Source organism: Hemitrygon akajei, chromosome 8 (assembly GCF_048418815.1).
Source record: "Hemitrygon akajei chromosome 8, sHemAka1.3, whole genome shotgun sequence".
NCBI classification, from domain to species: domain Eukaryota; kingdom Metazoa; phylum Chordata; class Chondrichthyes; order Myliobatiformes; family Dasyatidae; genus Hemitrygon; species Hemitrygon akajei.
In genome coordinates, this window is record NC_133131.1 from 42,728,466 (window position 1) to 42,742,826 (window position 14,361).

At 45.4% G+C, this 14,361-nt stretch overlaps 1 protein-coding gene across 7 annotated transcripts in view; it reads left to right on the plus strand.

The window, feature by feature from the left end:
• The first annotated feature begins 381 nt into the window (after window positions 1-381).
• gtf2ird1 (GTF2I repeat domain containing 1) overlaps window positions 382-14,361 on the plus strand; it is a 206,451-nt gene continuing 192,471 nt past the window's right edge. For 2 of the 7 annotated variants that reach the window (XM_073053716.1, XM_073053722.1), the window contains exons 1-2: window positions 383-724; window positions 3,669-3,795. The gene's annotated coding sequence lies outside the window, so the exon portion shown is untranslated. Of the gene's footprint in view, window positions 725-756; window positions 904-1,416; window positions 1,812-2,095; window positions 2,199-3,668; window positions 3,796-14,361 lie in introns of those variants that run through there. The other 5 variants (XM_073053720.1, XM_073053721.1, XM_073053718.1 and 2 more) reach the window with 5 other exon arrangements.

Genomic DNA, 14,361 nt, shown 5'->3' on the forward strand with positions numbered 1-14,361 from the left:
TCCTGGGCACAGCGGCTGCAACAGAGACGGTCGACAGAACACAGAGCAGTGACGGACCGGGGCGGCTCTGTCCATTACCTCTGCTGCCACCAAGGACACCACCGCCTACAGGTTCCCCTCCGAGTGCACAGGGGTCAGGCTTTGGAAAATGGTGTTGCATTTCCTTTAACAGTTACAGCGCCCACACCCAAGGACTCCCTCCCTGCCACTCTGTGGGAGCTCCTTCACCAAAAGGATTTGCAGTGGTTGTTGACTGTGGCTCACCACCAACTTCTCAAGGGCAATTACGGATAAGCAACAAATACTCGACTTACCAGGGACGCCCACATACCAGAAATGAATACATAAAGTCTTTGCTCAGCGGGAAGGGAATCTTTGGAATTTTTTTACTGCAGAGGATGGGGGTGGCCGGGTTTTGTCCACCAGGCTGTTTAAAATTTACATTAATAGATTTTTTTCAGCGTTAAGAAATGAAGAAATGGGGGGGGGGCTTGGATTAGAAACCGATATCATTGAAGGATCACAAATGTTCCTCTGGGTGGTGGAACAGATCAGAGAGGCATGACTATTTATGTTTTGAAGGAAGCATTCTTGTAAGTGTGTACAATATAAACCTCTGGGATTAAATAAAAAGTCTTCAAGCCGCATTGTGACTGAGTTCAAGCAAGTGGCCCGACACAGCATTCAAAGAGTTAACAGAATGGCTACCAATTGAAGATGTGAGGTGAGTTCAATTTACTTGTCAGCTGTCCGCTGAACTGTGCCGCCGCCGCTGCGCTGTAAAAGTTAACTCCTGGATTTGTGTTTTTTTTAAGACGTATTAGATATTGTTTGCGGAGGAGCGCTTTATCTGCCGACGATTCGGGACTTCCGCTGAGTGTACACATTATGCTTTTGCAGAAGGTTTGCTTTCTTTCCTTACGGTCTCAACGGGATGGCGAACTGCGGACTCAGGGTAACAGTGCAGTCGGCCATTTGATGTGAGCGTATCTCTCTCTTTCCATGGGCCCCGTGGGAAGATCACATGGTCTCTCTCTCTCTCTGTGTAATCTACACCCAGAGAAGGGCATAGTAAAACCCTGCAGCGCCTTTACATTTTGCAGATTAACCAGCGTGGTTATTTGATGCATCCTTTTCATTAACGCAAATTAATATGGTTCTTTATTAGAATATATAAAAAAATAAATGCCCCCGAAATTTAACACTCCCTAATTGAGGAGTAGTTTATCCATGCGCACCCCCTCCCTGTATATTTCCGATTGTTTTCTTTGCGGGGTGGATGGGGGCTGTTTTAATGGAAGAAAATGACGCGCGCGGTTTCACGCGCTCTTTCTTGTCAATTTCTCGTCTCCCCGCCCCCTTTTTCTCTCTTCTTGTCAATTTCAAGGTGCCGTAATTTGGCGAAAGAATGGGACATGTGTGTGCCTTAATCCGTATGTAAATTACAGCCAATGAAGGAGTGTGTAGGACTGGAGCTGGGATTAGCAGGGGCGAATGAGTTGCTGCTTTACTGGGATTAGAGAACAAAGGCTAGTCTGAGCAGAGCCAGCAAAAAAAATCTGCCAAACCGTGCCTACTCTGCAATCAGGACAAAAAGATACACCTTCAGCAAAAGACCTCGGATTGTAATTCTCAAAAAATCCAGAAAATCAAAAAAAAAATCCGGATTGCTCTAAAGGAAAAAAAACTAGGACGTTGGGAAGTTTTTTTTTATTTTTTTTAAACACAAGGAACTCCTGTATGTTTGTATGTGTGTGTGTTTTTGGGAAAGAAGAGATCAGCGCTGTGGTGGGTCGTCTAAATTTAAAGGTGTAAGTAACAATAACAGAAACAAACCAGAACAAGTTGTCACAATGTTTCATATTTTAAAGATACATATTGTATCCTGCGGTGACACGTGACTTGCTTGGGGTGCAACATGCAGTTTGAGATCAGTCAGTCAAGATTTCAACCGAGTTCTGAGGTGGGGGGGCATTTTATGGAAGTCGCTGGTTTATTTAATCTGACATTTTATGCGCGGCACCCCTTCCCCCACTGGCGACTCTTGGCACTTCCAACTCCGATCTGTGCTGTGCAGCGGTGTGCTCAGAGAGAGAGAGAGGGGATGAGTGCACGCAGGCCGGGACGCAGCACTGTACCCGGTCATTCACCAGAGTCCGTCAGTTTTCAAATTCAATCGCAGTCGGTTTCCGCAGCTGGTGAGCAATCCCAAGTGATAAGACCATCGCTCCCGCCCGCACCGCCTCCAAGAACTACGCGGTGTTTATTCCCGATTCGTAACATCTCTGCAGGAGTGCCCGATTACACGAATTTATTGATTATTTAATTGCCTGAAATGTGCTTTTGCTTTCTTTTTATACGCCACGCTTTTGATTTTACTGACCATGGTTGAGTTTGTTCCCTCTCCCTTTGACTGGCTGTACTCTCGTGTTATATTTCAGGGTTGTCGTCCTTTGAAAAACAACCAATTTAAGGGGTTTCTTAAGGTCACAAGCTCTTCCGTGTCCTGTATTTGCTGACTTGGATGTTATCTGTAAAACAGTGTTTAATAAAGCAGCAGTTTCTGCAGTTTTCTCTAGGATGACTGATGATATCAGCATTTAGGAAGGGAGGTGGGAGTTATCCAGATTTTAGGGGATTGTTGGGCGTCTTTCTGGGTAGTGAGGCAGTTTCCACATTGAAACATTGTTGAAGGAAAGTGTCAGTATTCGCAGTGATCCTCAGGATGAGACTGGAGTCAGTTCTTCTCCAGAGAGAATAGTTGGGCCACTGGCCTCTTTGATCTCCCCTCTAGGCAGTCTCTTAGAAGTTTCCTGAGCCAGTGCAGAGAGCCATGGTCACCCCTGACATGAAAATTTGGCATGGAGCGAAACTTGCACGGCACAGGATGTGGCAATACCAGCAAAATGTACCCATTTGTGATTGCTCCTGAGAGGGTGACAGTGAGGCGCCTCACTGAACTGCCGCCGTCTGTGTGGTGAGGGCCCTCTAGAGTACTGACACGCTTCCCTCTGTCTCCCGTCACCACCTCCCCCCCCCCCACCCAACTACTTCACAGCCAGCCAGCACCTGTGAACTCCAGTAACTTCTGTGGGAAATGCGAAAGTGGATTTGTGGAGGGAGTCCCCACCAAGCAGTAACGTGATCAGGCAATCCGTATTTAATTGTGTTCGTTGAGGGATAAATATTTAGCAGGAAACTCTGGAAGACTCCCTACTTGGAAAATGCTGTCTTCTCGTCCAAGGGATGTCACCTTGGACAGAGAGCAAGGGCCCTTTTGAAACTGTGAGGGATGGGCCAGTGTTTTCACGTTGAGACCCTCGGAACCTTCTGAGGGAGGCGAGGAGAGAGACGGGAGTGCTGTCACAGAGACGCAGTTGCTACCTGATATGTAAGATGATGCAGTGTTACTGTTACATCTTGTCAAAGCTTCCAACACAGTTGGCTGCACTTGTTCTTAGGAGTGGGTTGTAAGTTCACTTTCTTTCTCCTTGGGCAGATAGCACTAATGAAAGATGATGGGAGTTCGGAATTTGAGCAGAGCTACAGTTTGCTCTCTCTCACGGGTGTAAAAGAATTGCCTGGGACTGTACTTCTCTTGCTTTTGGCTAAACTGACACATCAATCGAGACCAGCAGCATTAAACATGTTTGTCTATTTATTCACAGGATGTGGCCATCAATAGCAATACCAGCAAAAATTGCCCGTTTATAATTGCTCCTGAGAAGGTGATGGTGAGGAGCCTCACTGAACTGCTGCAGTCTGCGTGGTGAAGACTCTCCACAGTGTTGTTGGGTAAGGAGTTCTGGCTATCTGCCCGTTATCATGTTGTGCACGATGAACCTGCGTTATTTCCTACCTCATAAAAGTAGCTGTAATTCAAGCTTGCCCTTATTGGCTGTGAAGTGCTTTCGGTCAGCGAGGTTGTGAATGTATGCTTGTCGTCTTTTTATTTATTTGTAATGAGCAGGAGAACCTCAAGAATCCTCTTGGTATCAAGACCTTGCATTCCTTGGTGCTCTGCAGGCTGTGATTTAGATGTCACCTTTACAATGAATTTGTAAGAATTGTACCGACTATATTACTGTAGCACAAAGATTTCTTCGTTTCTCATGAACCCTATTTGAAGCGCTTTCTTTGTCACGTGTATGGCGAAACATGCAGGGAATTGCATCGTTTTGCATTAAATCAAAACTGGGTGAGGATTGTGCTAGGTAACCCACAAGTCTCGGCGTGCTTTCAGCACCAATGTAGCGTGCCCACAACTCGCTAACACCCACCGTGTATCTTTGAAACCTGTGCTGTCATGGGGAGAACGTACAAACTCCTTACAGGCAACAGCAGGAATTGAACTCTGGTCGTGCAGCCGTAAAGCATTACGTTAACTGTGGCTATGGGCTGTACCACAACAAAATTATGGTTGTTAAACCAGCAGCTTCTATTTTTACATCACTGTCAACAAGCTAAATACCCTGAGATGGTTCTCACAGGCAGAAAAATGTTGCAAACTTGCAGGCTGTCAAAGAAACATATTTTAAGACTAAATGAGAAGGAAAGGAGAGGCTCAGGGAAGGAACTCCACAGCATAAGACCTGGCCATTTGAAGGCAGATGCACTTGTAGATGCTGCAGTTCGGAGAGCCATAGATATCTTAAAGGGTTATAAGGCCAAATGAGGTATCTAAATTTGAGGGTGAAACCATAGAGCAGAGTTGAGACAGCTTCAACCATGTGATTCATGCACAACCCTAATTGCGACCTCATTTTCCCTGCACTGTGACCACTTTACACCACAATGGATTTAGCTTTTTGTTCTGATTGTGTTCCTTTTCATATGATTTTGCATAATTTCTGTTGTTCTTGTGAATGTTGTGCTTCAGATGATACGTGCTGCCACAAGGAAATTCTTCATTGCACCTGTATAGATATGCACGTGCACCTGACAGTGACTTTGAGCTCAAGTTAATGGAGGTAGAACACGGGTGGCCAGTCGGGAGCATATTGGAATCGTCCAGATTTAGATGTAACAAAAATATGGGTTAGGGTTTCATCTGCACATGAGCTGTGCCAGAAGTGGACTTAGACAGAAATAGGCAGCCCCAGTATTGGTGGATATGTAGGCAGAGGCTCATAATTGGGTCATCAAGGCAACAGATAATCTTCACTCTCATATAGTTGACAGGATGAGAAATGATGTGGTGAATGTGGAAAATAGACCGTGAGGAGCTGAGGACAAATGGCTTTGGTTTGCCTAATACAGTGGGGGCAGTGGGAATTTCTAAGGGAGTGATAAAGGTAAAGGAGGTGGTGAGGGGTGTACAGTCATGGAAAGGGGGAGCTGAGGGATTACAGGCTTATAATAAGTAACTAATTTCTTAAATTAAGCATTTGATCCCCTGCCTCATAGTTGATCGCAATGATCACATAATCATCTCATTTCTTGCTAACCCACCATTCTCTTGGACTTTGGTCAAAGTGCGTTATAGTTGTTGAAAAGCAATGTGACACTTGTGTTATTTCTCAGCCTGGCTCACACATTATTGCCACTCCCTACTGTAGCACCCTGTTAGTCCGATTCCCATACTCTAATCATGCAGTGACGCAATCCCTGTTAATTAGGGTAAGGGCATTTAATGGGGTAAAGTTCAGAATCTGCCCTTCCGAATGCTCTTGATTGCGTTTCTGCAGCGTATGACCCAACTGAGATATCACTGCCCCACTTTATGTACCTTCAGGCCCAGAGTCAGGTTTTGCCTGAGCAATGACGATGTCATAACTTTCCCCTTTATTGATCACATTGCTTGAGGTTGGACTTAAACAACAGACAATTGACCGCGATCGTTAATCCATAACGAAAATGGCAGAAACAAAGAAGTGTAGATAGTGTAGTGTGGAGTATCTGAAATATGGATTTATACCAGCTCCAAGCAACCAACAGTAGCCAATGAGTCTGTTGTGTGAAAAACTTTTTATTAAATGAAGCAATGAAACTGTCCAGGCTCCTTGAAGCGAACACACTCTGATAAAACAAACAAGACTTGGCTTGTGTTCAGTCACTTCGTGAAAACTTTCAGAAATGAAGAAGACTTCAAAAAAGATTTGCCAGTACTTCTGAACAAAACAGTGATGGTTTGCGTGCTTCATACAACATTTCAAGTTTATTGTCATCTGACTATGTATGACTAAACGAAACAACATTCCTCCAGACCACGGTTCACCCACACAGCTCATGAAGCTAAAATATTATACTATAAATAAGTTAATAAAATATAATTCAAAATGCCTGGAGCAAAGTGCAGCACAGATAAGCAGTAAACAGCTCGCTGTCCTAGTGACGAGACCTTGGTGGTGGCAGGGTATTCATTAGTCTCACAGCCTGAGGGAAGAAGCTGTAACCCAGTCTGGCAGTTCAAGTCCTGATGCTCCTGTACTTCCTTCCTGATGGTAGTGGGTCAAAGAGATTGTGGGATGGGTGGTAGGGATCCTCACCATTGCTTTGTGTCCTTGTTATAAAACGCTTCTGGTAAATGCCACAAATAGGGCTGAGGGAGACATCGATGATCTGCTCAGCAGTTTTTACTATCCTCTGTGGGGACTTGTAGTCTGCTGCCTTGCAGCTTCCATACCACACAATGATGCAGCCAAACAGGTTACTCTCGATGGTGCTCCTGTAGAAAGTTGTTTAAGTGCCTTGCATGCCTCAGTCCCTTCAGAAAGTGTAGACACTGCTGTGCCTTCTTGACTAGTGAGAAGGTGTTGTGGGTCCAGGTTAGACTGTTATGTGCATATCAAGGAATTTTTTGCTCTTCACTCTCTCCGTCTGCAATAGAGAGTGGTCAGTCTGTGTGGCTTCGTGAAGTCCACAATCATCTCTCTTTGTCTTGTCCACGTTGAGACTCGAATTGTTGCTTTTGCACCAACCGACAAGCCTCTCCACCTCCTCTCTGTATGCCGACGTCATTGTCACCACTGTACTATCATCAACAAACCTGGTGATGTGCTTTGAGCTGAATCTGACTGTGCAGTTGTGAGTCAGCAGCGACTTGAGCACGCAGCCCCGGGCAGGCGGGTGCCACCAGTGCTCAGCGTGATGGAGTTTGAGATGTTGCTGCAAACTCTGATTGGGGTCTTTCTGTCAAGAAGTCCAAGATCCAGTTACAGAGAGGGGTGTTGAGTCCCACGGAGGAGAATTTACCCACCGGCCTCTGAGGGATGATTGTGTCAAATGCTGAGCTAAAACAAATAAGCAACATCATGGTGTATAAGGTATTATTTGCTTGGTGGGACAAGGCAGAGTGGAGGACTGAGGCTTTGGCATCATCAGTGGACTGGTCTGAGCAGTAGGCAAACTGAAAAGGGCCCAGTGTAGCTGGAAGGTGGGATTTTATACAATCCATTACCAGCTGCCCAGAGCACTTCATGATTGTCGAAATCAGTGCTGCTGGGTGGTAATTGTTTAGGCCAGTTACCGTTGTTCTCTTGGACAATGATGGTGGCTGCCTTGAAGCCTTCAGGCACAATGTGCTGTTTCAGAGACGTCCGCGAAGACTTCCGTTAGCTGGACCGCACAGTCCCTCAGTACCTGACCAGGTATGTTGTTTACCTCTGCAGTTCTCCGTTGGTTTACACTGGAGGGGATCGTCCTCACCTCAGCTGTGGCCAGATAGGCTGCTTGCTTCTCAGGGAGAGGGGGGCTTCCCTTGATGTCACGTTTGGTCAAGTCATGCAGAGAAAGCATTCAGCCTATCTGGGAGGGACACATCACAGTTACTGAAACTCAGAGTGGACTTGTAACTGGTTATGATGTGTATACCGTTCTACATGTCCCACGCGTCCCTGGTGTCACAAAGATGTCTGTGGATTTTCTGTGTATACTCGTGCTTTGCCGTCCTGATGGGATGGGAGAGCGCGGCTCTTGCTGACCTTAAGAGTTGGCCTTGTCCGCCGATCTGAAGGCAGCACCCTGATCCCTAAGCAGACCATAAATCTCTGAGTCATCCATGGTTTCTGGTTTACCCTGGCAGTGTAGTGCTTAATCACGATAATGTCCTCAATGTATACAGATCCCACATATTGATCAATGTTGATGTGATGTTTGTAGATAGCTGTCTCCCTGAATGTGACCCGCAGCATTGAGCTGGCACCTTCAGGCTTGGTCCTGATCTCCCTGTGAACTGGTTTGACTTGTTTTACCGGTGGTCTGTATGCATGGATTAGCAAATGGCTGTATGGTCTGAGTATCTGAGGTGAGGGTGGTGCGGGGGAGGTGGTAGTCTTCTAGGCTGTACAAATGTTGGCATAGACCAGATCTAATATATTCTCTGCTCTGGTCGCAAAGTTGACATGCTGGTAGAAGTTTGGCAGGATTGTTTTTAAGTTGGCATGATTAAAGTCACCAGCTGCAATGAAGACTCCATCGGGGTGTGTGGCTTCGAGGTTGCAGATTGCTCGATAGAGCTCCTGCAACACTTCCCCAGCACTAGTACCGCGGGGGGGGGGGGGGGGCCTAAACAGCAATAATCACAGTGGCAGTGAATAGAAGGGACTGCACTTCACCATTTTTAAAACCCTATCTGCGGTGAGGAGATACATCTGTAGAGATACTATATTGGAGAACATGGTGCAGATGGAGTACAGCGGGAGACAATACTTTTGCCATGCTCACTTGGGATATAATTTGCATTTGTAGCGCACCTTTGGAAACTGGAGCGTGAGTTTAAAACAGGGCATGAAATATAATTGGAGGAAATTGAAGATTTGGTAGGGGCATGTTGTCAAACAAGAGGAAAGTAGGGTTGGACGTGAAGTGGCAGTTTGAGTATTGAGGTAGTACTGACTGATTTGAAGAAGACAGAAGCAGTATTCGAGTGGCAATGTACCAACGTCAGTCAAACTGGAAGACTGGTTAATGATTTAGTGGGAGCATCTGCCAGTTGGGACCAGTTTGGAGAGGGTAAAAGGGAAGGGACTAGAGGAGGATGTGATTTTTAGTATTGGACCTACAGAGGACTCCAGGGGAAGTTTGGTTCAGTTTCAGAGGCAGCTGGTTGTAGTTGAAGTTGGCAAAATGGTGAGCCAGTTTGAAAAGACAACAAGCATAGGACTTGCACTAGGCAGTGTAATGGAGCAGGGACTTTGGAGTACATGGTGCATAGGCCCTTGAAGGGGGTGTCGCATACAGACAGGCTGGTGACCAAGGTATTTAGCTTGCTGGCATCTCGAGTACAGGGGCTGGGGCATTGTATTGCAGTTTGGAGTATTGCATACAGTTTTGCTCACCCTGTTGAAGGAAAAATGTAAATAAACTGGAAAGGGTGCATAAAAACGTATGTGGTTGTTGTAAGCCTGGCCAGGCTAGATCTTTTTCCTACATTCCAAGGGATAACCTTGTAGATTTTTTTTAAAAATTTGTGAGAGGGATAGATAAAGTGGATGGTTATAGCATTTTCTCCAAGGCAGGGCAGTCCAAAACGAGGGAGCATAGATTTAGATTGAGATGGGAAAGATTTACAAAGGACCTTGCGAGCAACTTTTTCATATGGAGGTTGGTGTGTACCTGGAGTGGTTGAGGTGGAAACATTTAAGAAGCACTTGGATGGGTACATGGAGGGGCAGGCTTTGGAGGAATATTGGCCAAGTGTAGGAAGTTAGGACTGGTTGGGTGGTTGCTCCAAAATGCAGTGTTTCTAAAACCTTGGGCCTCTTGGAGGTATAGACGAGTTTGGATGATTATAATTGCAGGAGGAAAGGGAAGGTGAATCAGGTTTATTATCACCGGCATGTGTTGTGAAATTTGTTAACTTTACAGCAGCAGAAAATGCAATATTTGATCATAAAGAAAAAAACTGGATTACTCTGTGTGTGTGTGTGTGTGTGTGTGTGTGTGTGTGTGTGTGTGTGTGTGTGTGTGTGTGTGTGTGTGTGTGTGTGTGTGTGTGTGTGTGTGTGTGTGTGTGTGTGTGTGTGTGTGTGTGTGTGTGTGTGTGTGTGTGTATACACATATGTATAAAAATGTATAGATGTATATTAAATAGTGCAAAAATAGAAATTAAAACATAGGTAGTGTTTATGGGTTCAATGTTCATTCAGAAATCAGATGGCAGAGGGGAAGAAGCTATTCCTGAATCACTGGGTGTGTGCCTTCAGGCTTCTGTACCTCCTCCCTGACAGTAACAATGAGAAGAGGACGTGTCCTGGGTGACGGGGGTCCTTAATGATGGACACTGCCTTTTTGAGGCATCACTCCTTGAAGATATCTTGGATACTATGGAGGTTAGTGCCCAAGATGGAGCTAAGCTTACAACTGTCTGTAGCTTATTCCGATCCGAAGCAGTAGCCCACGGTACCGGACAGTGATGCAGTTTGTGAGAATGCTCTCCATGGTACTCTGTAGAAATTTTCGAGTGTTTTCGGTGACAAACCAAATCTCCTCAAGCTCCTGGAACTGTATATCAAGATGTAGTACAGTGCTCTTCATTTCTCTTTCGACGATAAGTGCAATGTATAACCCAACACAGTACAGCTGGATCCTTTTTGTGGACTTGGCACAAAACGTCGCTCCCAATGCTTGCACTTGCTGAAATACACATTTCACAATTCTCAACTTTTTTCTCTCGCATCACTTTAATTCCTCTTCCCCATGCCTAACAGCATTTTTTTCTCAGAATGCTGTCTACCAACTCCCTAATACTCCTTTCACTAGCCGGTGCACCTCCTCCATGAGTCTGAAGCAGCCTAGTTATAAAAACATTTCTCCCGGTTGGTTCGATCTGGTTACCCTGCACAGCATGGTCCCTGGGTCACACTGCCCTCCCTTCATGTGACTTTCACCAGGATTATACCAGATATAGAAGAAGAAAACTGCCTCTGGAGGATTTTGGGAGGAACTTATTTTATTTTGTTTAATGCCACGTCACAGTGCTGGTGAACACTTGACAAGGCATTGGTGAGTGAGTCTCGTTCAGGTTTTAGTTCTGATAAAATAGTCCCAGTTTTATTAAGTGTGAAATGATGGGAGGAGGTCTGCCTATCAACTTCAGTGGACCACGCTGAGCTGCTTAAACCTGTTCAAACTCACTTTAATGGGTAAGCCCTCCCGTTAGTATGCTGAGAGAGAATATACTGAAAATGTACTCCTTTCGGCACAGGAAGTAATTGATGAAGATATTATTTTCCCCTTTCCTGCCCCTTAGAGAAAATCTGGGTAAGGCTGAAGGGATGGGAAGACTCGATCCTCTTTTTTTTAAACGTGACTTGCAGGAATTGGGCTAGTTTGGGAGGGATTCTTGTTGTAATCCCAACGTCATGAACCATCAGCCTTACGAAACCACCTGATTGCATCTGGCGGTAAAGTGAGTTTTGGGATTGGGGAAATGTGAGATTGTGGAGCAAATATTAAGATGGATTTGGTCTTTCTTTTTGATTAACTCCTCGGGAATGTTACATTTTCCCAAGGTGGATTAGCAATCATTCTTGTTGTTTCCTCTGCCCTCTTGGTTAAATCTTATCACAGTGAATTCAGTGTAGAGCATGCAAACAATATGCTCTGTTCGTCGGAGCTGATGGACTGTAACTGAAGCCCTGATGCTGGGGCTCTTGGTCTCAGGAGAATGCTGATCTTAACTACCTTTTGAGTGGATTTGGAAGAGTTTGCTGCCATGTGTTGGAGGTGTCTTTAAGGTCCCTCTTGTATCAAAAGTATACAGAAATGTTGGGGGAGGGTGGTGGTGGTCAACCATGAGAATAGTTCCAGATTTTTATCTTCAAACACACCCAAAGCCTGTGCTGGCATATTGACGGTAATGGTAAATCAATGTTGACCTTTACTGCGATACGTAGGTGGTCCACAGTTTCTGAGGTGGATCTTTATTGCTGGAAGGGGAAGTGTGCAGTAGGGGCAGGCTGGTAGAGAGCCTTTGTGAATGTCAGGTGTGCACCTAATCTTGTCATTTAATGGCTGACTTTGGGACTTGATCTGCCATTATGTGCATGTGCAAGCTTCGTCTCCATACTGCAGTTTGATGGCTGAAGTTGGAGTGATCTTCATTCCAGAGCACGTGAGGTGTAGGTTAAACAATCTCCTATTAGAACTGGGAACATAAAACAGTCCAGTGGAGGAACAGGCCATTCGGCCCACGATGTTGTTCTGGACCAGCTAAAGAGCAAATCAAAAACACCCATACACCAATCCCTCCTACCTACACAAAGTCCACATCTCTCCATCTTCCTTACATCCAACATTTCTTAAAAGCCTGTAATACCTTAGTCTCTACCACCATACTAGTCAGCACATTCCAGGCTTGCATCACTCTCTGAGTTAAAAAAATCTTAACCCTCACATCCCCTCTGAGCCTACTTCCTCTCACCTGCAATGTACATCCTCTGGTATTAGACATTTCATACCCGGGGAAACTGATACTCCTTGTCTACTCTATCTGTGCCTCTCATAATCTTATAAACCTCTATCAGATCTCCCCTCAGCCTCCATCACTTCAGAAAAAACAACACAAGTTTATCCAGCCTCATGACAGCACATGCCCTCTAAACCAGACAGTATCCTGGTAAACCTCTTCAGCACCCTCTCCAAAGCCTCAACATCCTCCTTGTAGTGGGGCAACCAGAACTGTACGCAATAAATCCCTTGATTAGCTCCACTTCCTTATTTGCTTACTTGGTCCCTTGGCTCCCAGTGGAGCATAGACCATCGATGACCTCCTGTCTCCATCCTCCTCTGAGATCGATGGTATGTTTGGAGTTCATCAAGGCTTCTACAATCCTTTGTATCCACTATACAGGGAATTGATTTATACAGCTTCACCAGAGCCCTATTGGCTGGCCTTGCCCGTTTCCACTCTCACAATGGGGACGTAGGGTTGGACTTTGAGGGGCAGCTCCACTCCCACAGAAAGTTTATTGGAAGTGAAATGCAATATTGCAGGAAGAACACTTGAGAAATGTTTTGGCATTGATGATGCACCCAGTCAGTTCTGGGACTGGTTAAGGTAAAGCCTTACATACTATAATATAGCAGGTGATTCAGTTTCTGGACAGCCACATTTGAATAAGGATGCTCCAATGGCCTCTGGAATGATGGGGTCAAAGGGCTTTCGTGAAATGTCCCACGTACAACACCTGGGGATATGACCAAGTGGTGATTTGAAATGAAACTTCCCGCCTCTCCTTCACAACTGTCTGAGGCAGCAAGTCCTACTGCTAATGCCGTTGGCTCTGCTCCACATCTTTTCTCCCTGACCTCAGATAAACCAACCTCACTTGCTCCCACACTGCTAGATAGCATTTAGTTGCCAAGGAGATGCAGGAAAGGTTGTTTAATACCCCGCAAGGACAGACCAGGTTAGTGCAGCAGCTGGCCTTTTCCAATCTAGTACTTCTGCACCCTAGTACGTATATAACGTAGGATATCCTGGTGAAGACACGTCTCGACTATATTTACAGGTGGCAGGTCTCCCTCCTGTTGGCAGCCACTTCATTTATTTGTATTTGTTTATGAATCAACAGCACGTTTGTGCTTTGCCGTTCTGGGTGGTGTAATGATGGAATAAACTGTGCAGATAAAAAGATCAGACTCTGAGAGATTAAACACCACAGTTACATTGTTCAAATACCACAAGATTAGTTTCCTAGGAGATGGATCACAGTCGCCATGGACACAAGGGTCCTGGAATTAGGATTGCGAATTTTCTACCCTAGTCACATAAATATAGAGGGACCCGAGGCATTGAGATAAAAGGACCCAGTATGAAGCCTGCAGCTTGTCTCAGACCCACTGTGTTCTGCACAGCTCCGCAACTACAAGAGCAGCACTCTGCAGTGTCTTCTCCCCCTACCTTCCTAATATCATTCACGCATACATTTTCAGCACAAAGAGCGTGTACCGGAAACGACGGCAGCTTCTTGGTCCTTCCTTGTGTGAGGAATTTCGAAAGCTCAAAGTAAATTTTATTATCAAAGTACATATAGTACATGTAACTATATACAACCCTGAGATTCATTTTCTTGTGGGCATACTCAATTAAATCCTCAGCATTGTAACTATAACAGGATCAGTGAAAGATCAACCAGAGACAGCAAACTGTGCAAACGCAAACGTAACTTGGGTGTAGTGGTTAGCACAACGCTTTATGGTCTGGGAGACCCGGGGTCAATTCTCGCTGCTGCCTGTAAGGAGTTTGTACTTTCTCCCCATGACCAGGTGGGTTTCCTCTGGGTGCTCCGATTTCCTCCCACAGGTAGGGTAACTGGTCATTGTAAATTGCCCCCTGAATAGGCAAGCGTTAAATCAGGGATTGCTGGCCGATGTGACTGGAAGGGCCTTTTCCACGCTGTATCTCAGTAGAATAAA